Here is a 24272-nt window from a genome sequence, read left to right on the forward strand (position 1 = left end):
AATGTGTTAAAGCTACTTCTCGAATGGACCGTAGCTTAATCCCTGTGCTGCCAGTCAAGGTAGTGATTAAAAATCACCCATCCAGGGAATTGCTTCTGGATGTTGATGTGCCGGGTTGTGGGGACAGAGTTAAGGGGGTGGAGGAGAGGAGGGTTTATGTATGTATGGCTGATGTTTGAGCAGCTGAACTTCAAAAAAAGGGAGGGGAAGAGAGGGGAAAACTTGGCTGGCCCCAAGAGGGAGAAAAGAGAGGGAACAAAGCTTCCTTCAGTAAACTCAGCCAGTCACATAATTATAATTCCTGAGTTCCTCACAAGAGTTCCTACCCACTATCACTACCCTAAAGAGAAAGCAAGATTGTGAAATCAAAAGTCAGCACTGAAAAAAAAAGGTAGCTTGTAAATGAGGTAGGGTTTATACTGAAATAAAAACCTTAGCAGTGATAGCAAGGCTCCTGGTGGACCCCTTGGTGGACTTTTTAATCTGTCTTCTCAGATGCAGGCTGTCTGCTGTTTTTAAAGTAGGTTCTTTGTGTGAAAGGAGCTTAGCATTGGTGACAGAATAGCATATTCTTTAATGTGAATACGGAAGAAAAAATACCTTCCCCCATCTCCCCTACTGGTAATTCTGATATGTAGATAATATATCTATATTGCTTGCTTGCTTATTTTGTAGATTTTTTTGTATCCAATTATTACTAAATGACTTCAAAAAATCAATGTGGAGAAAATACACTTGTTTTCTGGTTAACTAAAACAAATGAAGATTTACTGAGGATGGCATTAAATCTTCTTTCAGCATTAAACTTTAAGTGATGGCTGTGCTGCTGCCTTTTGAATTCATGCATGGCTGTTAAAATGTTTCATCTCTCAGACTTTCTTGCACATCTCATCCATGCTAATGGGAGGAAAATGTGTTGGTTTCTTATCTTTTCCAGAGCATATTTCATTGAGTGGCTGGTACGCCCAGCTCCTTGAACAGAGAGAGTAACGTATTACTGATGGTTTTAGTCCGAGAGATTTACTTCAGATTAGTTGAAACACATGGAGTCCTTAAGGACCATACATTTTTAATAGAACAAAACAGCATGCTGTAAATTACTTTCCTCTGTCCTTTAGATTAATTTCCTTTGAAAGAAGGGGAAAAAATTAATATGTTGTCAAGTAGAAGGCCTAAGTTGGCAACAAAGAAGATCACTCAGAATATGGTACATAGTTAAATTTACGAATACAGATGAGAAAAATTAGTCCTATCAGTTCTATTTCCCACAGATTCACTTCTTTTTCCTTTCTTTCTTTTTTAAATTTTTCATTTGGTATTACTGCCTGAGAAATGGGCTGCACAACACCTGCAGGGTATTCTACACATTTAGGACTGCAACACTTGGTGTTTTACACAGGGTCTTTCTCAGAATAACACTTCAGAACGTGGTCTTCCCCCTGCTTTAGGAACTCTGTTGTTTCATTGCTAAATTATAGGCACCTCTGCTACTACCACCTCATCTTTCGTATCTTGCTTTTATCTTTTGGACAGGAGACCTGCCATGCTTCTTGCCAGGGATTTAAACTAGACCTTATTTTCTAGAGGTGTCCATAGTTTAGGGAAGGAAAGCACTCCAGAAAATATTATAAAAGTAGTATTTTAACAAATAAGGTGTCCATACGTGGCCCTTCCACATATGCAATGTTGCTGATGGAGTTGAAAGACAAGCAAAAAAATAAAAGTGGGGGGTTTTTCAAGGCTTGGTTCTTATGAGCTGGAAATGAGAGCTGCCATTGCCTTTAATCAGTATTTTAGATACTGTTCAAAATTGGGCTAAAGCAAGCTATTGAAAATGGACTTAATTTCTTGCCTGGCTTGTGTGAGTATTTTTATGTCATTAAGATGGAATCTCCCCTCACCACTGCATCTGGAAGTCTTCCAAGTGCGTTTGCAAGGTTAGTGGAAAGGGGAAATGTGCAGTGGAACAAGCTCTGCCCATTTCTGCTTGGCTTAAATAGCTCCTGCCTTTGTGAAAGTCTTAAAGGAATGCTGGCTCATCCATTCCTGATGGCAATCCAGGAACCTGAGCAAGCTTTGAAGGAAGTGATATAAACTGGTTATCAACTATCTGTTCACTGCAATTATACGCCCCCTTCTCTTCCAGAGAGGACTGGTTTAGCTGTCCGAAGGTCAGGAAGCCAGAACATCCTGATTATACTGGTTTTCTCTGAGGTAACAGTGGAAGAGGTGGTTACCTACAAAGGGACACTCATGCTATCTATTTTGGACATCTATTGCCAGAGGAAGATTTATCCCATCCTGGGGTGTCTGTTTCACTCCATTTTCTAGACAGAACCTAAACAGCTGGCTAAAATTTTGTCGAGCTTTTCAATGGCTAAAATTAAAGTTTTGCTCTCAGTCATGTCTAGAGGAACTTATCTATCAGTCTTTTGACATAGGAAACCTAACTGAAGCAACATATATCTCCCGCCCTGCCCCCTTGCCCCATTTGCCCTTTCTCAGATCTGTTTCTTGACAATATAATCAGCCCCATGCTATCCAGCTCATCCTGTCTGTGCCACTAGAGACGACTGACGTTGCCTTTCCTAACTGAAGATGGGAAAAGAAGCTGCAAGAAATCTAATCGTGGAGTGAATGGATCAAGGCATGGATTTATATTCCAGGTGTGACTCCATGGCAGACGATGATTCTACCACTATTGTGGGTGTGGATGTCTGTGCTGATGAGGAACTTGGAAGGAGTAGAAAACACTGCAAAGCAGAGTGCAGGAGCAGAGCCCTTAACACATCTGTCTCACAAGATGTAGCAACAACATGTACTCTAACTTCCAGTAGCAGCAAAAATGTTCTTTCTGGCATACTGTAGCTACTTCTTTTCTCCAGCATCTCAGGTAATACAGTACCTCTTCATCATTTCTTGTGGCTGGAAGGGAGATGATGAGTCTTCATGTTCTGCTAGGGGATTTTCTCAGCTAGGACAAATGCAAGCAGAAGACACTATCAGGTTGATCCAGCAGAAAACAAAGGTGGTGAGAAAATGTGACATTTACGTCTTTACATCCACCTATAAGAGTCTGTGGTGTTAAGACTGATACAGCAAGCCTCCTGTCAGGGGGAGTTAGCTGCCAGCCAGATTGGTTTCCCAGGAAAGAAGTTCCTGTAGGCTGGCTGCTGTTTAGTAAGTGCACTGTGGCTGGCATTCAAGCTTTTGAGCAGGTTCTTTTTGTTTGTTTTGGAAAAAATGGAATTATCCTCTCTTTGTTACACAAAAATCATCATGATCTTGAATTTACCGCAGATCATAGAAGTTAGTGCAGAGTAATCCAAAGGTGGGTTGTTTGGCCTGTCTTCTCTTTTTTTTTTTTTTTCCCAATGTTGGATGTTGCTGAACCTGTTTGGTTGCTTTGTGAAATATGGATGGGCACGAACTACCACCGGGAGCAGCTACCTGGAGCAGCCGCTACTATGTCTGACTAGTTCACAAAGACACATTTATTCTGGTTGGCATTAATTAGATGGAGAAGGTGGGAAAGAAAAAGAGAAGAAAAGAGAAATTATTGCATTCCTGAGCTGATAATACATACAGGACTGACAAGTGGAGAGGAAAATTGCAGGGCATAGCGGCTGTCTCTACTGGCAACTGAAAACTGAGCTAAGTCAACAAACATGGCTAAAGAATAACCCAACCTAGTCCATTCGTTGCAGCCCAGTAACTTTATTTTTTCAAGGGACTTCTGCTTTGTCTATTTGATCTAAAGAGAGCTAGGTAGAATAAATTAGTGATAGCTGTGGCAAATAAATGTTACCTGCAATGGAAAATTGAATTTGCAATTAATATTAAAATGCCGTGCAGCTTCACTATGTAAAGCACTACTAGGCATTGCATCTGCTTTTTTTGTGCAATTATTGCTCAGCAGGTCCAAAGCTTAAAATTAACAGTGGATTTCATTGCCATGGAATGTTATGAAGGCCCAAAGTATAAAAGGGCTCTCAAAGGAATAACTGATGGGAGATGGGCACACGGATGGCTGTCCAGCTGCCTATTGCCAGAGAGACAATTGCCTATTGCCTGTTGCCTCTCCCTATTCCTGGGACAGGTTCAGTCAGTAACTGGTTTGTTCCTCAGTTTTCTCTTAATTCACACATCTTCTATGGGACATAGCCTGTCCATGGCAAGGGTGAAGAGGAACATTTTGTTAATCTAGCATGACTGTTTCCTGTGAAAAAATATGTCTGTATTAAAAATCTGAGGTTCAAGTAGATTAAAATTAATAGCTGAGATATGTATTATTCTCAGCTGGTCTTCTCTGTGGCATGTTAATATCAGTCTTGTATGATCTTTAGCTTTTGAAACATATAATTGACTGTGTGATGGCTTCTTCATCGACAGGAACTTGAAGTTTAACACCCCTACCAGTTAGAGGACTTGGTCATTCCTTTCAGGCTGGAAAATTTCATGCTCTGGACCTGGAAGTTTCATAACAAGTCCTCCCTAAAGATATTGTTATTGCTTAAAAAAACAGCAGATTTTTTTCTTGAGTCACTACTGGAGCCTTTGTTCTCACGTTTACCTGTTAGACGTTGCTGTTATTTAAGCTTTTCCCTTTTCTCTTGCTTGAGAATAAAGGCACTGTTTCCCATTGGTTTTGAGCTGAGAGGTATGCTTTTAGTTGTAACTTACATTGTAATTTATGATAGGTTACAGCAGCAGGAGATTCTTTTGGAGAAAAGCAGAAAGTAAACTGTACTGTATTTCTTTTCTTGTCTCTTGGTCAGCATTACTTTTGGGGGAAAACTCCTTTACATAGACTACAGTGATAGTGATCCTGAGAACTGCAGGGGCTCTGGAGAGCCTACAACTGCAGTGACAGGCTCTTCTTTCAGGCTGATGGGTGAGAATACTTGCATGAGCCCTTTATCTGTAATTTGGCAATGAGCTGTGTTTTTTCTGTCTAGATGCAGGTGCACCACCCTGATGAAGACACTGACAAGCGAATAAAGAGTAAAGAGTATGACACAAGAGGAAAGTTGCCAGATAATTAGAGATTTAATAATAAATAGGAAAAAAAAGGTTGCTCTGTTACCCAAGATTAGTGCTTATTTAACTTCTTGCAAATCACGAGTACTTAAAGAGGGAGAGTGATTGATGGGATTAATTAGAGCTATATGTTTAACAAGTGCTCCTAGCTATAATGGCCTCATTAATTAAAACTTGAACTTTGTAAGAAAGCTCTTGGCAATCCATATTGGTTTATGAATTCTCTCCTTTTTTTGTTTTTGAATGGAAGAAAAATCAGATGAACAGGTCAGTAGTGCATATGAAAAATATGTAATGCGTTACAGTGATTTATATTTCTTTGGACAATCAGAAAAACATGAATCAACACATAAATCAAGCATAATCAGCAAGACCAGCCTTTGTGGAGATGTTTTCTTTAGCAGTCTCTGGAGATCTGTGTTTAAATTCATCTTATGTGAGGTCTTTGAACTAACTGTAGACTAAGTATATAATTTTTATGTTTTAAGCAATTTGCTTTCCATTGAGAACATTGAATATCTCTAATCCTCTTCTTTTACACACTTGCATTTGTAAATAGTTATATCTCTTCACTTGATAAACTCTTAGGAAAATAACATAAAGGTGTGTATGTTTCCATACACATCAAGGTCTCGATTCTGCAGTCTTTTGCAAATGTAAAATGTACTTGAGTCACTGAACAGGCCCTATGCTGTTAAGTAAGGACTTGTGTTCCCTGATGCTTTGCTTTGTTTTGTTTTGCATGAGTTAATGTTCTTTATTAAAAGGCACAGATTTCTTTTACTAATACATTTCAAGGCTATTCATTTCAATTTGCTAATGGTCCTCATTCATTTTAAAATAAACTGGTACAGTGAATACAGGAACATCCCTGGAAGACAATAGATACGCCCTCATGACTAAAGATCGTTTCATTAGCATACACTTGCTTTGGCTCTAATCCTCTAAGTATTTGTCTGTGTACTTAACTTAATTTAACATTCCCAGGAAATTCATATATCTGCTGCTGTCTCCTAGTGTCTGCAGAGCAATTGCCACTACTGTTTGCAGTAAGGAGACAATCCCTTTATAAGAAAGCTGTTGAACTATGGCTCTAGTTGGAAACAGAACTGAAGTTTCAGCTGCAATTCACACGTCTACATGCGAATGAGAAAGACAGAAATTTGTCACGTAATCCTGCGAGTCATTTGAAACAACATTTTATTAATATGCAAATAACAGATTCCAGTATGCAGTCCTCAGTTTGTAATTAAAGTAATAGTTCGGTAATAGAGCGAGCTACGTACTTTCCAATTATTGTGTACTTGCTTGGGAGTACATTAATTTCAGTAAGACAAAGCATAACCTGTAGAAAGTATGTATGGCAAAGTGTAGTTGGACTTGCCTGTGAACATACAGTGTCTGAGTCACTAAAGATAACATACTATGTCTTAATATCAAGTTTAATGAGGATGTTTCTTATCTATCAGTCTTGATCACTTTTCTGCAATTTTTCAGGAATTTTGAGTAAAATGTAATTTTTTAAAGAAACCTTGACCTAATTCTGTATTCTTTATGTGACTCAAAACTTGCATCATTTTCAGCAAAGATGTTTGCTTAAAAGCAAAGAATAAAGACAATCTGGTACTTACTAAGACACTTGGACGTGGAAATACTAATTGTTCCGTATTGAGCATTGAGCCTGTGCTTGCAGAGCTCTTTGGGAAACTCACCTTTTGATTTTTAACACTGAAGCATCACTGTTGCCTTCAGCAAAACTGAGAGGTGGGTATGAGGCTAAAATACACTTTTAATTACTGGAAGTGTAGATTCGTAATACTGCTCATGAATACCACATAATCTTCCTGTGAGACTAAGGGTTATGTTTCAATGCTTAAGAATATAAATTTAAATTGGTTCTCTAATACAGTTCCCTGTGGCCACTATATAAAAACATGAACAGATTCAGGCAGTATTTCTCAAGTTTGTTAACATGATTTTTCCATCCCAGTTTTCTGAACCACATCACGTAGAACATAATCAGACATCCTCTTTGTAAAGCATCTCCACCGAAGAGACTAATCTACCTGTTATGCTAAAAAAATGTTTTTTAAAAAAATATATATAAAACACTTGGGGATTTAGATATAGCTAGCAGCCTCAAAATCAAGACTGATCTCTAAACCGCCCGAAGTTTTGAGGCTTCCTAGATTTGAGATCTCATTTAGGATTAATTGCTTTTCCAAATACTGTAGCAGAGACTTTGACTTCAAAAGATGTCTTTAGAAACGTCAGGCTTCATGTTTAGTAAGTTTCAGGTCAAGTTTGTTTTGACATCATACTGCTAAAAAGCAGTTTACAGCAAAGCAAAAGAAAACAATTTTCTTACCTTTTCAGTACAAAACCTTTTCTGTGTGATGAGTTTGAATGGGTAAACATTCAACTCCTTTAGGCTATGCTGCAGGAGAAGATGTAAAAAGGAACAAGTTGCTGTGGATTTGGCTGGGGTAGTTTTTGGGTTTTTTGCCCTGTTTTTAAGCATACACTTGCACACTGATATTCTTCAAATCCTATTTTAATAATTCGGCCCTACTGATGTTTTCATACTCCTGCCCAGATCATTCCCTCAATGTCCTTCAAGGTGACAGATTAGAATTCAGTGCTGTATCATTAATCTAACAATTGGGAACAGAGTAATTAATCTTCTCTTTCTCTATCCAAAACCCAAAATGCAGCACTGAGCAAATGGCTTCATTGACCACAGGGAATTGTTAAAAGCAAGTCCTGTGTAGCAGTGAAATGGGATGGGAGTAGCCTTTCTTTTTCCGTCTCCCTGCCTCATCTACCCCCCCCAAGATTACAAGTAGCTGCTGTACATTGTAAGCAAGGGGATTTTTTGTCTGTGGCTTACTTTGAATTTTAGAAAGATACTCTTTTGTCTGAATAAGGGAAATCTGATATTTGATGGTGCAATTCATAATCTATTCATCTGATATGAATTGAGTAGTACACGTTGCTCCTCCAGCGAGGCACAAAGAGTTTTGGGATCACATGCTGCTGTTGACATTATGGTTTGCCTTTCTCCAGAGAGTGTTAATGGTGGGTCATTTATAGTATGCTTATTGGGCCAAATTCAAATGATATTTAAATACCGTTGTAAAATGCAGATGAAGCATTAGAGGGGAAAATGGCATACCTGCCTACAGTCACCCATCGTTGTCTTAAGACTTCCATCAGTGAGACAACAGAGGGGTTTTATAGCTCAAAGAGCAATTAGTATTAAACAACCATTTGAAGGAGAATTGGTACTCAGCATTCATATGAAACAGTTTCATATTAAGAAGCTGTTCATATTGTATCACGAGTTGCTTTTGCTGGCATGAAATTTCTAATTTTTCCAAAAAGCTGGATTGCCTTTTTCTCTATGTCCTTGATGTGCAAAGAGAATCACAAGGTGCACATACTGACTAAAAGGCAGGAGCTTCTGTACTTTATCCATGTGTTATATTTGGGGTGGGCGGAAGACATGACAAATCAGTAATGTACTGAAGGTATTTGCCCAGAGCAGGAGGGCCCTACCTCTCTGACATGCTGTTCACAACAGCCACGAGGCTACTCTAACGTTGGCCCTGTTCAGCAAAAGAGAGCGTTGCAAATGGCTTTTGGATCAGCCCCTCTGTGCTGACTGACAATATGGCAGGAGAAGAAAGAATGGAGAGAGATTATTTTTAACCAGTCCACTGTTGTTATTTTTCTTCATCAGAAAATCCTATGATTAGCTGTATAGCATCAGTAATTTATGTGAGTGTGCTCTCTTGCTTGCCTGTGAGAAAGTTATAAACTGCAGACATATTAGCATATTTGTTCCAATTGTTAATATTACAGCTCCACTATGATCTCATTAATACTACGCTATGGCATCTGCTTTCTGTATACAGTGGACCGATTGTTTGGAGTATCAATCGCCTGGTGCCTGGCAGCAGCACCTATCAATCTAAAAATGTATGTCCCCTGTTCATCAAAATAAGATAAAATAAAATTCAACAGGTAATAAGCTTTAAACAAAAGATTGTATTTCTGTTGCACATAGAATGAGTGGCATAGACAATTCTCTTTTGTGGGCAGATGACTAAGCAGTAAAAACGAGGTTTTGGAAACTGCATATTAGGATTTCCAAACCAGCAAGTAAAAATCTTACTTTCTGGCTTTCTTAAAAAACACCTGGACCAATTTTCAAGTCCAACTGTTTTTACTAAGATATTTATGCCTGACCTATTAGCGAGACAACTGAATGCAACAAAAAGCTGTACTGGATGCTTGTAGGTCAGTGAATTCCAGTAATGACACTGGAGTGTACTTTTGTGCCCCATCTAAGTTCCTTCTGCCGGTCTGTCCTGGTATTACCTTTTTCTAAGACTTTGAATGCTTTGTGGAAATAGGACTTCTGGTAAGCTAATTGGGCACCTGCTTGTTTCTATCCTATGGTTGATCTGCTCTAGCTCCTGAGATGCTCTGTTTCTTGATTGCAAGGAGCATTGTAACCAGAAGAATACTGGGTTACTATACAGCGCAGCTACGAGGTGCACAGAATACGAAGCATGCTATTTGGCACTCCCTTAAACAACAGGATCGCACTGGGCAAACTCTTCCCATGCAGAGCTGCCCCTGAATTCTGCAGAAGCAGAAGGCTGCACAGCAAGTAGATAGGTTCTGGCGATTCTGTCATCAGAAATACATAATTTAGAACTCACACAAAATGAAATAATAATTTTACAGTCGTTCAATAGATAGGTATTCATTAAGTATCTGAGCCTTAAGCTATGTTAAATTTAGATACATTAACTTACCTCTCTAGTAATATGTTAGCTCAGAGTCTTAGACTGAATTTCTTCACAACCTGATTGAGCTAGGGACATTGCCAGTTGAAATCTAGTGAATCTTTTGGACATAGTTCAAGAAATTCCTGTCATCAGCTATCTGCTTCTTTCCTCTGCTGTAACTTACTGCAACCATATACACCCTGAGCAATCGTTTTTTAGTTTGTACCTTGTGAAGAAACTCATGAGCTGTGGTTCAGCACATAATCTACTGATTCTGTGGTGAAGGTAGTAACTTTCAGCAGAAGGGGGTCATTGGTAGCTGACCATCTTGTGTTTCCTTAGAAAGATTCACCAAAGCTCTTAGTGAGTCCCATAAGTATGCACGTGCACAGCTGTGCTGGCTCTTAGCTCCGGAGATGGTATCTTGTTAAACTGTGATAATTTGATCATATTCAGTCATATATCTCCTTCTGCTACATGAGAATCTAACTCCATGTCCAAAGACTTGTCTAATGGCGCTTTCATGAATTTCAATAGATATTGCAGAGGCAGAAGACTAGAAGTCATCTATTTTATACTTGACACGAGTTCAGAAAGTGGAAGAAGGAGATTAGTATGGTAGAGGATGTGGATATTTGTAAGATGCATTCTTTATCTTAAGCTAAGTTTTTTGAATGATAACTAGAACAAGCTAACATAGCCAGTGGCACAAGTAGAAGTTTTTGAGGCTGTGTGTTTGAACGCATAATTATTTACTTGCACACATGTGCATGTGCATACTCGTGTATGTGCAGTGAAAAGTACACTGAAGCCTTTGCACATCATACAGACATACTCAGATAAGTTTTGAAAGCTTCTTCCAGTGTTGTCCATTAAAACATATGCAATGTTACCCTCAAACTGAAGAAGCACGCATGCAGAAGTCAAGGCAGATGTATCAGTAGAATTAAGATTATTGGAATTGTTTTGCATCACTTTCATGATTGATTAAGGCGAAGATTTAAATATAAAAACCGATTTACTTATTGAAACACTGTTTCAGGCTGTGGCTGGTTGTCTGCAAGCAAAAGGCATGAAAAACTCAGGCTAACTCTAATATGGACAAACAGAGCAGCAGGGCAGCACCTGCTAATAATACTGGTCTTTGGACTGGTCGATCCCAAATGCGCCTGGACGAGCGTGAGCCAGCATGGCTGGAGGGACAGTCCAAAGAAGCTGCATGATGCTGTTTAATGAACGATCAAGGACAGGATATGAGCTGAGGAATCCAAAATCCTTCCGGCTAGGACTTATGCTGTGGCTCCTGCTGGGCAGTTTATAACTTGACTTGACTATAGATTATCCATGGACATTTAATATAATGAAAAAAGAGTTCTAATAATCGTAATCCCTCCGCACATCTGTCTTGCTTTCTGCACGCTCATTTTGCCAGTTACAAGCTGTCATTCCACACACATGCTAACACGCATTGCCAGCAGAAACCTTTAAAAACCTTATGAAGAGTGTGCATTTTGTAAGGGCTCCGGTCTATTATTTCAAAGAAATGAAACGAATAGGAAATTAAATAATCACAACAGTTGTTTATTGTTTCAATGAGAACAAAGTGCAGACTCGTCCGTGGAAGAAAGACCAAAGACAGTGTGGATTTGCAGCCTTATGCTCAAATGTCTGAGGTATGTTTTGTTTCACTTTGTTGTGTTACCACTGTATGAAAGAGGGCATTGCAACATGAAAAACAGAGAACACGAGGAAGCAATTCTTTCCTGCTGTTTCCACTTTGCATGAATTTTTAACACCTTTGTTGGAGACCAAATGTCTGGTGTGACTTCAGTCAAGATTCCTCCTGGGCACTTGCTGAAGCATTTGTAGTTTTCTGTCGCAGTTTGCTGCTTGCACGCCGGTTTAGCTAAAAAAAAAAAAAAAAAAAAAAAAAAGAAGCAACTGCTATCATCTTGTATTCCACCTGCTAATTTCAGAAAGTGGGGTCTCCACAGTGTTTGTAGGAAGGAAAGCCTTTCCCTCAGGTACTACGCTCTTTCAGACTGTCCCCACTTTTGGCAAACTCCTGCTGGACTTTGTGGTTTTAAGTTTTTGAGTAATATTTAGAGAAAACAGTAAAAACAAGTGAACTGCTTGTTTATCGCAAGTCTGTCTTGCAGAGTTCTGCCTTTGGAGGACAGCAGTTTCCGAAACGTTCATTTTGCACATGACAGGTTTGCCCAGTTTGGGTCAGCCTCCTGTTACGGGCCTGGGCGCTGCAGGTCGTCGCTCGCACCGGGTTGCTTGCCCCCAGGGCTGAGCTTGCCCTCACCCGGGCTGCGGGCAGCGCCATCCCGCCGCAGCCCTCGGGCAGGGTGCTGGGATGCTCTGCCAGAGGATCCATTTCTTCCTGCCTTCTCGCCCCGCCGAGGCTGGCCCTTGGGAGGGAGAGGAGGTATTTTGCTGTGGGCGCAGCGCGAAGGGCTGGCTTTGGGAGCGCGGATCCTGGCGGAGGCGGTTAGGTGGAGCGGGTTTTCCTGCAATTGTAGGGGAGATTTTCCTGTTGTGTTTCGGCCGCGACTGTCTCGCAGTTGCAGACGCAGTCAGTGCTGCCACAGGATTACTGGGACGGTGGTGGCTGCTACCGCCTGTCCCGGCTGGGCTGCTGGTGCTTTCCGAGAGGGTCAGCACGGTCCCTGTCTCCGCAGCAATGTTTCAGCCAGAAGATGTAGGGCGGGATCCAGCGGTGGGTATGCGGCTGGGTGGCTTCTCGGGAGCTGGAGCTGATGCATATGTGTCGGCTTGCCATTGCAAGTAATTTAGGAAGTATTTTATAATGCATTTAGCAGTCGTAAGGGAGGAGTTGAGGTTTGTTCTGTTGCTGTCATGAATTATCTTTTCGGTACTGGAAACTCAGGAAAAGGAACTTTTTTAGCAAGGAGTACTTTTCATCTTGTGTTTTAAGTAAGGGCTTATTGTTGTCTTGTTAGTTGTCGTAAACCTAGTGAGAGAGATAAAGGGGGCATTAGCATCTTCATACTGGAACATTATAATTCTGTTTTAAAAATAACAGATGAAGGCCGAGATACGTGTTTACATGAGAAGAATGAAAAAAATATGGTCATTCCCTGAAGCCTGCTCCACTCCTTGTGCTGTCTTTCAACCCCCATTTATTTATGTGTAACTGATGAAGTTACATAACTTAAAGCGATGACGTGTTTAAGTATGATGGCCGAGAGACGATGTTTTTTCAAAGGACGTACTTTTTGGCACCGGTATGCTCAGAGTGATGGTCTGGTCACTACAGTTATTTTATATGCAAGTTCTGTATCCACAAAAGCCCACAAAACACACCATACATTTAGGAGGATGAGAAGCATGTATGGACCACAGGTACAGAATTTCTAATGTGATTTTTCCAGTACAATATTTCAAGCCGAGCAATTGTCTGAGAACAAGATAAGCTGACATTCAGTCAAGGTTTAAAGTAGATATTTAATAAGCTCCTGGGGAAAAAAGCTTGAGGCTGGAGGTTGTGCAGATGCATGCCAGTAATTCTTTCACGAGTGCTACTCTCTTTATTACAGTAACGGTGATCTGCTTGCTAGCTGACAGGAAATGTACAATTTATTCTAGTTTTTTGAGATAAACTGTGAGACTTTATATGTTGTTGATGAGGAACGTCTCAAAGGGATGTAATTAACCTATTGTTTTCCCTTTTCATGTTATCTTAAAAGCTACTAAGCTATTTTGTGAGTGACATTGAGAACCTTTTACTTGAGAGGCCTATCTGGGGTATTGATACAGTTATTCAGAAGCATTTTAGTTGTTTTTTCTTGCTCCCTTTTGGGTTGTTCTGAACACTATCTGCAGGACAATTAATTTGAGGATGTCAAGTAAACTAGTAAGTAGTCCAATCAAACTAGTAAGTAGTCCAGCCACCTATAGTTAATGGATCCTTTTTGTGTGCATGTGTGTGCGTGCATACGTGTTCTTGTGTTTGGCAGAACACAGCCATGGCTGGGTAGTGAAAAAGGTTTTTCCATTCATTTCATGGGGCTACCCAGCAAGGCCTTTCCCAGGATCAGATCTCCTTCAGCACAGGAGAAGAGCTGTACAAGCCAAGCACCACCCACATCTCAGGGCTGGAGGGAACTGGGACTCTGAGCAACAATGTGTAGTGACAGCTCAAAACGACAACCCTTTCGCTCGACAGAGTGAGCTTAAATTTAATACTGGAGCTTCTGGCTGTTGTACAGTTCTCTGGTTGATGTCAAGTAAAGCACAGGTAAATTGGATCATTTTTTCTTATCACTTCACTAGCTGGATTAGAAACTAGTGTTACCTGGTTTCCTAATTTACTTCAGCTCCCAGAGCATCTCTCTGGTCATCAGTAGGGTTTAAAAAGACTAGTACTGTTTACCACTTCAGTTTCTAAGCTGCGAATTACATTGCTGATACAATGCAGCCCTGCTCTTAATTTCTTAGCTTGAAGCAATGAAGTTTTGCCATAGTGTGGTTACTAAAAACCTGTGAGGCAAGATTACGTGGCTGTGGTTAATGATTGGTTTTGTCTCAGGTCTTTAAAAAGTCTTTAAAGGATAACATTCTTAAAGGATGTAAATGCTTAGAAGAAAATATTTGAGATTGCCAGGATTTATTGTGGTATGTTTCTGTTAAGTAACACTTTTGAAGAAATAAAATACATGTGGGCGTGCCTCTGGCAAGCAATAAAGCATTACTGGTTCTTTGCAAAAAGCACCAGCTGACATGACTTGCAAAGTACTCAAGAGAGGTTAAGTGGAAACTTGCCACCTTCTTAGGATTTAGCTTTATTAGCAAGGAATAAAGACTAAGACTTTGCATCTCATTGTGAGTGAGGGGTGGTACCTCATTGAACACGCCGGGTTGGGATGCCAAACCCTTGAGTGTCTTAGGGGCAGAACAGCCGGCTCTTGTTAACCACTACATACAACTCTGTACTTCTTTCTCTTCTTGGTTGATTTTGCTGTTTTCGTTTTGTGTCCTGTTGTATCGGGGTTAGAATTTTTACTCATGCATTATTTTACTCATGCACTAACCATTTTGGGTTATTTGGCTTAGTACTGCCATTTGGTAATGCCAAGCAACCTGAGGAGAGGACTAGTAAAGTAGTTACTACACTTCTTGGTATTGTGAGTGGGAGAAACTTAACCCTTTGAAGCCTGTTAGAGAGCTGTAGTGGGATGGCAGGAAGGACAGGGATGAACAGTTGGAAGGACAAGAGTCTTGCACCTGGTTCATGATCTGCAGTATAGGAAGGCAAGCTACTGTTTTGTCAAAAACCTATGAATAAAATACATCAGTTGAAGTTAGGCATGCCAAGCAGGCTGGTCTTAAGACTTAGTGCAGACCCCATTGTATCTGGTTCTCAGGAACTGCCTGTGTGCCCTTCACGTGCAGCAGGGACCAGAACCATCCGAATCCAGAAAAATCCCCGCTCAGGAGTGTCAGCTGGAAGCAGGTTGTTTTGGGATCATTCTCCTGCAACTCAGTTCAGTTTTCTCTGTATCCTCTTGGATCTTTAAATACAGAGAATGATAGAAATGAGTCACATTGGAAGAGAATTATTGGAAGCAAATTTGACTAAACAAGTGATTGTTGAGCTCATAAGAATAACAAAGAATAGATATAGTGTCTCCATTTTCTTCTTTTAAAGCTCAAGAACATGGAAAATAGTTACTTGTTAGTTGATGTAGCCTTAATTTCTTACGTTCTTAAGTTCCTTTCATACTTGGAATGAAATAAGCACATCTAGAAAGCGCAGATCACTTAATCCTAAAGTGATTCTAAACTAGTTTAGGATCCTAAACTATCCTAAAATAGTTTAAATGAGGTACCTTTAGAGATGCCTGTTTCTTTCTAGTGACTACCAAGGGACCCTACAGAGACCAGTTCAGATGAATGCCACCCTCTGTGTTTAGGAACCACTGTGCAGCAAGAGAGAGGGACTGGTTTCTCATATTTGTTCTGCTAGTGATTTGCTACAAGGTATTTGCAGGTTTCTGTTCTGGTCTACAGGGCCAAAGAATGCTCCTAAAATCATTCTGCTAACGGAGAACAGGAACCTAGTACCCCAAGGTGGGGTGGCAGAAGCATGCTCATGGTGGCCCCGGTGACACCGGTAGGACGGGAAACATCCCCGGTCCTCTTGGAGCAGGCCTCGGGGTCTGGCGAGGGCCTGCATAAGGGCTCTGCTCCCCAAATGGAGGAGCAGCCCTGCAGGTTCCCATTTTGTTACTCCTGGGCCCAGGAAGCCCAAGCTGGGTGTTTCCTGTACCAGTGACAGAGGTTTCTGTCAGACATCTAAAATAGATTACCTTCAGAGCATAGATATAATTTGTTCCTTATCCTACACCCTCCCACAGTGCGCAGCTAATTTCCCCTTCTAATTACCTGATTACAATCTTGATTTTTAAATACACCATTGATCTTACGGAGTTCAGTGTACTGAGAGTACAGCAGGCATAAATTAGAAGGAGCTCCTCAATGTTGGACAGTGGGGTGGGTTTTTTTTGCAGTCGCCAGAATCTCTTTGTAGGCTTTGCAAATGCACAGAAAATAACTCTGAGAACGTGTGTTTGTTCTTTTAAAAAAAATCAAAAACCTTTTATAGGCTTTCTTAACGATCACATCTGAGGAGCAGAGAGCAGGACAGCGAGAGGCTAACCTTGTGTGCCTTGCAATGCAATAGGGATAGCTTTATAACACAAGGAGCTTTAGTTAGTCAAAAGTGCATCTTGCAGGTAGTTTAATTCAGAGTCCTGTGTGGCGGGCGAGGCCACACCTTCATACCTGTTGTAGTTCCTGGGACATTTCTTGCTGCTATTTTAAAGGCTCTCTTTGATAAGAAAGCAGACCTTGGGCTTCTTCCTTGAGAACTTATAATGTCATTATCTAGGTGGAGGCAATGATTACGAATTTGAGTAGTATTTACGATCCCCTTTACTTAGCTGCAGGGAAAGAATTCATAGGACAACTTTCTGGAAAGAGCAATCATTCCTTTAAGCCACCCTAAAATCTTCCCTGAAGACTTGCAATAGCTTAAGGGCCCCGGCGTTTCCAAGCTGCACTAAATGACGTATCAGTGTGTGTGAACACATATGACTAGAAGGAATGTGCTGGACTATTTCTGGCTATTTCTGTATCACCTACACTAAAGATCAGGGAGTACCATGTCACTTAAGGCATTACAGAAGTGAAACTCCCAGCTGGGGAAATGTGAGAGATTTCCAGCTCTACTATGCAAACAAAGCCCTATGAAAACTGGTGGGTTTTGGTATTTACTGTTTGGGTAAAATTATTTTACCTTCCTACTGTTGCAGAGTAGCATCCATCATTTAGGAAGCTCTTAGCTTGAAATGAGAGAGGAAAAAAGTTGTATGGTATATAGCATTTTGTCCCCTTTGGCAAGTTGTTGGGGCTGGTCCAGTCGTCGTTTCCCATGCTGCCAGTATATCCAGGCCAAGATGTGAACCCACTTCCTCAGTATTTGTTGTTGAATAGTTATGATGTACCCCAGAATAAATACCAATTTCGCAAATGAAGAGTGTGAATTTAGCTGAAGAGGTTTTTGGAACAGACCTTCAGCCATAAATTTGTTAGGAGGTCACTGCCGATACCAGACCTATGATGATTCACATGTGCTAAAGATTAAACAATCCTTCCCTTTTGTTCCCCTGAAGCATTTAGAGGAAATATTAAATCTTGTATCTAAAGAATGTAAAGCTACAAGAGTTGCAAGAATATAAAAAATAAAGGTCAAACAGCATTCCAAATTATACTAGTATAGATTTATGCACACATGTGTAATACTGTATCTAATACTATAGATAATATTAAATCAGCTATTTATTGATTGCTTTGGGATTTACAGGACATGATTTTTTTGTTGTTGTTGCCTGTTAGCTTTTAAGGCTCAGTTGTTGTTTTAGCTCCCATAAGAAGGAATATGTGATGTTGTGCCAAAGACCTTAATTCTGTGAGATGTTCTTGTCTCACTGAATAACATACAGGATTCGGCTTTTTGAAAATATATTCTCCTACTAGCATACGTTTCAACCAGAGAGGGATGTTGTCTAGGCTTTATATCACTACAAACAGCATAGCAGATGTGCTTTTTCTGTATTAATATCCTTTAAATGTTGCAAACAACTATTTCAACATCATGGAAACAGTGCATGTAGCTTACTTCTAGACAAGGCAGCTATTCATTCGTCTGTCAGTGAAAATGTATGAATAGGATGAACGAATCATTTTCTTTTATGCTGAGTATTTGTTTTTGCATATCAGGAGCTGTTGAACAGCACTGTCCTTTGAATATGTATTAATTTGCACTGCTTTGATAACAAACAGTGGGAAAACAAGTATTTCCTTGCTCCAGGGTGTATGCAGCTTGCATTCTTTAGCATTATAGAAGTTTTCATTAAACATTTCTAAGGAAAAAATTCTGAGTTTTGACTATTAGTTCCTTTTACACTTCTTACACAAATTACACTACTTACATGAATATCTCACTAGCTCTTGCTGGCAATTACTAGCATCATGAGTACTCATAGACTTCAATGTCTATGCTGCAGAAGGTAAAAGCTGTAATGGACCTGGGACAAACTGGGCTATGAAGCAGTCCATTGGTTTAATCACATTTGAAATGTTTATTGAATGTGATGTGAAACAATCACATCCACTTGTTGGAAGGAAAAGTTGTTCCCAAGACAATTTTTTGTATATCCTAGAACAGGATAGACAATGGCAAAAAGAATAGCTGCTGCGCTTTTTTTTTTTTCCCAGAGCTAACAGAAGAAATTGCAAGTGGTTTTTTTATTGCCCATAGCAGATTTTATGACAAGAACGTAAATTTGAAATTTTCCTTTTATAATGCACTTAAACAGAAAAATACTGCCACTTTGAAAACTACAGCTGTGTATTATGATAGTAGCCTGCTTAAGCACTTGCCTTAGTTTATTCAGGAATTGTGTGTGTGTGTGTGTTGACTGTAATTCTTCTTGTACTGTAAACCTAGGATACATATATGTATGCACACACACATGCATGCATACATGCATAATACATTTTATTACCTTTCATACTTACATGTTCATATTTCGTACAAAAATTCATTTCATATTCATATAATAGCAGTTTAATAAATTTGATTTTCTAACTGAAAAAATTGGCAAGTGTTTTCTACAAAAATACTTAATCTTCAGGTATTTGATCTTTAGTTTACGCTGTGGTCTTGTGTCCATTTATAAACATTCCTATATATGGAGGGACCGAGGCTGGGATTAGCCTTACTGCACTAGGCATTCAGTAGCAGCCTTGACACAACAAATTGTTAGAAAATATTATTAGGAAAATTGCTATTGCTATTGCTATTGGGTGTATTTTGGTCATAATTCACCAAAACATGACAAACTGTGATTTTGCCAGAGAGATAACACATCAAGGGACTTTGGAACATGGCACAAGTCCAGCTCTTTTGCCCAGTGCTATTTGTTACAAAGATGCTTAAAATTTGCAGAATGGCCTACAGCTCTGTTTCCTCCTTTAATGTCACTGAGTCCACTACAATTTAAAAGTTCATTGAGACATCTTTAATTCATACTATGAGCTCCACCTTTACTAGAGTGGAAAGCAAAGCTTCGTAGGACATCCTCTTCCACCACTTTTTCACTCCTGGTAGACTGTCTTCTCAACCTTTCCTGAAGGTTGTAGGAGCCGCTGGAATAGAAAAGGAGCAGGAGGCAACACGTGGCACACTAAAACATTGCCTGCTAACTTTATTCTAATAGCTAGTGACTTATTCTGTGTGGGAAGAATTCTGTAGTCTTTTACTGGCAAAAAGTGACCTCAGTGTACTGGAATTTTTGATACATTCATTTTTATGTGTAGTTTTGTATTTTAGGCATTTTACCTCAGACATTACGTTAACACTTCAGAAATCTCATGTTCTGGCTTGAATGTACTGAATTAAGGTGAAGAATGTTCTTTGGCAATATCACGCTATAATTACTTTGTTAATACAACAAATGTAAATAATTACCAATATTATTGATCATCTAGTTAACACCAATGAAAACCAGAGAAATGTAAAGACCATGTCAGGTCACCGGTCGCCTCTCTGGGGAATATTACTAGTTAGGCTGAAGTGTCCTATCCAGATCCAATTTTAAAGAATGCTGTTAGCCTTCTTGAAGTATTTTATTACCGTGGCATCACCAGGCCCTATGGTATTACTGCTGGATGTTTGTCTTTTTTCCCAAGGAGGTTATCAGGGTAATTGTTTTGGACATTAATTGTGATTTTCTGATTGTCGTTTGGGTGCAGAAAGAATGCTAGCCTGTGTACAGGAGCCATATAGGGGTATTTGCTGTGAGAACAGCTCCACGTAGCAATGTGTGGTTTGCAATATCTTTCTAACAGCATGTGATTTCTTCAGAAAATAGAAATGTGTTGCTTCCTGTGAGGAAGTGCTTACAGTTCTGGTTCATGGAAGTCTTCCCCCACCAGCACTTCTGGTATTTTTATCCTGTTGCTTCTATGTACTTAAAGCATAGGGATCATCCACAACACCGGCACTCCAGCAGTGAAAAATCAGAAGTCAGCCTTCAGTCATCCCTGGGCTGATTTCAGGGCCACCAAATCACCGGATTCTCCTATAAACAGTGATGTTTCAAAGAGTGATGAACTGCCTATTTTACGTCCTCCTCAGGAAGTGCGTTTTTGGGCTTTGATTGCTAGGGTCTCATTGAGATCAGTGGTAACAGTTTTCTGGTCTTTGGTAGTATCTCTGATGCATAATTTTTCAAGTATAAAACAAATGGAAGGTATAATACAGCATTTTTGCTGCATAGCATTGCGTCCAGTTATGAAACAGCTTGACAGATTTTTTTGTCTATTCAGCTCTACTGGTACTTAACATACTGAAACTTATCTAGTTCAGCTTTAGTTTTAATCTCTCTCGTGTCTCTTCACTTCTGGAAAGTTTTAGGTGCACTTCTGTGCAACTGAAGGCATTAATGCCACCTGCAAAGGATGTCGTGCTTAAAACAAGAGGTACAAAGATGCTAATTCCATCCAAATATGCCATTCTAGGGTTAGTAGAAGTCTTGCCATGAACTGCATTGAGATCAGGATTTCATTTACTGCATTGCTTACCACATAATGCATAACTAATCATTATGTGCTGGGAGATGTCACAAATCCAAAATTACTTAAGTATATTTTTGATTTTTAAATAACACTTGTCTTTTGACAATCACTTTTACTTTGATATCTGTTCGTAAAATTACCTCTTGTGGGTAGAAAAATAGTACTTCTCCTTTCAGTGACATTTTGGTAATAGTATAATTTTCTGCCAGTAATTCCATATTTTTGCAAATACGAAATTATGTACTCAAAATTCCTTCTTTCCTTTCTGTGTCTGGAGGCTGTCTATGTGGCTTTCAATTTATGGGCCATGTTGAATATGGAATACAACCATGTGCCTATATAAACCATGCATATTGAGTTTCTGCCTAATCTTCCAGTTTACTGTAACTATGGATTCTCCACCACTCTCAAGAAAAAAAATTACTGAATATGAAACCTTAATGCAAGGGCCAGTGAGTTTGAAAGATTTTGTAGCTGGATCAGCGGCACACTCTGTACTTCAGGCACCAACCTAAAAGGGAAAGTAGAATTGCAGTCAATTAAAGAGTAATCATTGGATTGCCCAGAAAATGCAACCCCTCTTCAGTGCCTCTTAAAGGATTCATTATTCAGTCCCAGATGCAGTGTGCTTTGACTTGCTGGCAACTGCAAAAGAAAACAGGGAAATGGTTTTTTGGTTTCTATCAGTGTGCTCAGCTTTGATTACCTTGGAAGATAGGCTCTTATTCCAAGATGTTTACAGTCTAAGATCAGATTTTGGCACCCTTGCTCATACTGAATAGCGTTAGTCAGGGCTGAGCTGCTGCTCATTCAGGTCAGATAGATCAGAATGAGTCATCAAGTGAGACGGTGGTATTTACGTAGAGCCATGATGGTGATTCAAACATCTTTTCACAGTGATGCAAATGTTTTTGTGCTGCTTTTATCTGTTTAGCTGTACCTCTCTTTTCTACAAGTACCATAAAAAAGCCTTTGGTTAAAAAAGGTGCTTTAAGACGGAAACTGAATGAATAAAACTGTTTGGCACATGAAGGAGCAGGAGGCATTTTGTACAGAAAGGATAGCATGTAAGAAAGCCCTGTATTCCAAACACGGACCTAAGAAACAAACCCGAGAGGTTGGCAGGTTTTCACTGGACTGCCAATAGATGAGCAATGATTAGTTTGCCTTTTTAAAACATTGTCTCCTGCCAACGCCAAATCCCCTTCTCCCATTTCCAGCGCAGCATTCAGCCTGCAGGATAAGTGGATGATGAGGTACACAGTTGTGGTGTGGAAGGGATTCAAACAATATGAATGAGATTTTGATCTTCTGGGACTTCTGTGATACAGAGAGTGAAGAGGAGGAAAGACAAACTGGTCTTCTTTTGCAGAAAAGGCTTTCATCTCTTCTGTGCTGTGTGACTATGGCTGAGGAGAGAGGAGGGGAGTTGTCTTCCTGCTTATATCAAATTGCCAGGCCTTTAATTTTGACCAGATGCACCATGCAATTATGGCAGATGATGGATAGTTATAAATGAATTAGTCTTTGGCAAACGGAACTTTATTTCAAGTAAAATTAGCATCACAGAAGATACAGGAAAGCAAATTTTGTGATGGGGTCAATGCATTTTTTAAATGCTCAGATTTCTTGGCAGAATGAAAGAATCCTAATTTCTCAGCATACCTCTGGAACAGACGCCTTGCTGCTCTTCCCACAGAGCAAGGAGGACTAAATACCGATGGGCAGTCTGAACCTTGCCTCTGTTTGCTGAACTTTCCTTTTTGCTGCGGTTCATATTGGGGTTATAGGTAGCATTCCTGTCACTGCCGCTGCGCTCCCCACACTAATTGTCATGAAGTACAGAAGGTTCAAGCACGCTTGGTTCCCAAGGCTGCTAATGAGCCCTGAGCTCTCCTCACCCTTAATGAACCAAGGTTTGTTTGTGGGGGATTCCTGTCCGTCCCTCCTTTTCCCTGGTCAGGGGAGGAGGCAAGAGTTCACACAGCCGAACAATGACTTTACAGTGTAAGGACGATGCAGCTGTGCCATCTGAAGCCATCCTCAGTTACGAGCAGCAAAGCTTAAATAGCTTTGTTATAGTACTGTGAAGAGGTACAGCTCTGTGAGCGTGAAGCATAGCTCTTGCTTCTGCTTCACTGACCTGTCTGCTTGCGGCAGCGACGGGCCCTTGACGGGAGCTTCGGCAGGGAGAGCTGCGTAGGGCGACTCTTTCAAAACCACTCGCTGTAACGCCGAGCGTGGGGAAGGAAGCAAAATGAAGTTTCAGTTGATCTCTGACGGGGGTGTACTGCTGCGTTCTCCAGAAAATCCCACGCCCCCCATTTAGAAGTCAGTGATTCCTAATCCACTTCAGGTGATTAATAAAGCCACTAAAGCAAGCGGTAGTTCGTAAGTGTTAGCAGTAGAGAGTACTCACACAAAAGTGGATGCGCGCACACACACACACTCCTCCTAGGCAAATCACACATGGCACTATCTCACTACATATTACTATCTTACTCTCTAGAGGCTCTTCTCGTACCAGAGGCTAGGATCATCAGACATTTGGGCCAAACCTCTGTTTATCATTTACTTCATCCACCTTCCTTTAGGCATTTCAGTTATGACACTGTGCGATCCTCTAGCTATATTTATCTTACTACAAACATGTATGTGATAGATTTTTGGGCATATGTGTACAGGCACATACGCACAAAAGTACAGGTACATATAAATACAGTTGCACATGTTCTTGAAACACACAGGAGGAGTATATTAGTATATGATATATATATCTCATACATATATTTTACATGTAAAATATCACATGCTTTCCTTATTCCCTGTATATATTCATATATATATATTTATGCAAGTAAACACAGACATGTACTCTAAATGCTGTGCTATTGCTATAATAGCAAATGAAAATTTCAGTCTGATAAAACAACTCTGTTAATTGTAATAGCGATTGTAAGGTTATCAGTTATAATACTCTGGTCTAAGCCTTGCACAATGCTATAGAAAGGTGAAGTTTTTCTAAAAAGTTTTACTACTAGATGAGTGAAGCCAAAAGCAGCATCTGCAAAAGAAATCTAATTTTGCTGTAATAAACTGTTTGAAGGTCATCATTTTGAGTTTTAATAATGCACAGAAACATCTGCTGTTTTCCTCGATCGCATGAGAGAGAAAGGGAAAGAGAAAGAGATGAAGAAGGAGCTTTTGTTCTGCATTCTTAGGTGAACAGAGAGAGGGGAAAAAAAATAAAGCAGTCCAGTT

At 40.0% G+C, this 24272-nt stretch overlaps 1 protein-coding gene across 1 annotated transcript in view; it reads left to right on the forward strand.

Moving 5' to 3' along the window:
* Positions 1-24272, forward strand: part of MID1 (midline 1) — a 142354-nt gene that overhangs the window by 23611 nt on the left and 94471 nt on the right. The gene's annotated exons all lie outside the window — the stretch shown is intronic.

Source organism: Calonectris borealis, chromosome 1, assembly GCF_964195595.1.
Source record: "Calonectris borealis chromosome 1, bCalBor7.hap1.2, whole genome shotgun sequence".
Lineage (NCBI taxonomy): Eukaryota > Metazoa > Chordata > Aves > Procellariiformes > Procellariidae > Calonectris > Calonectris borealis.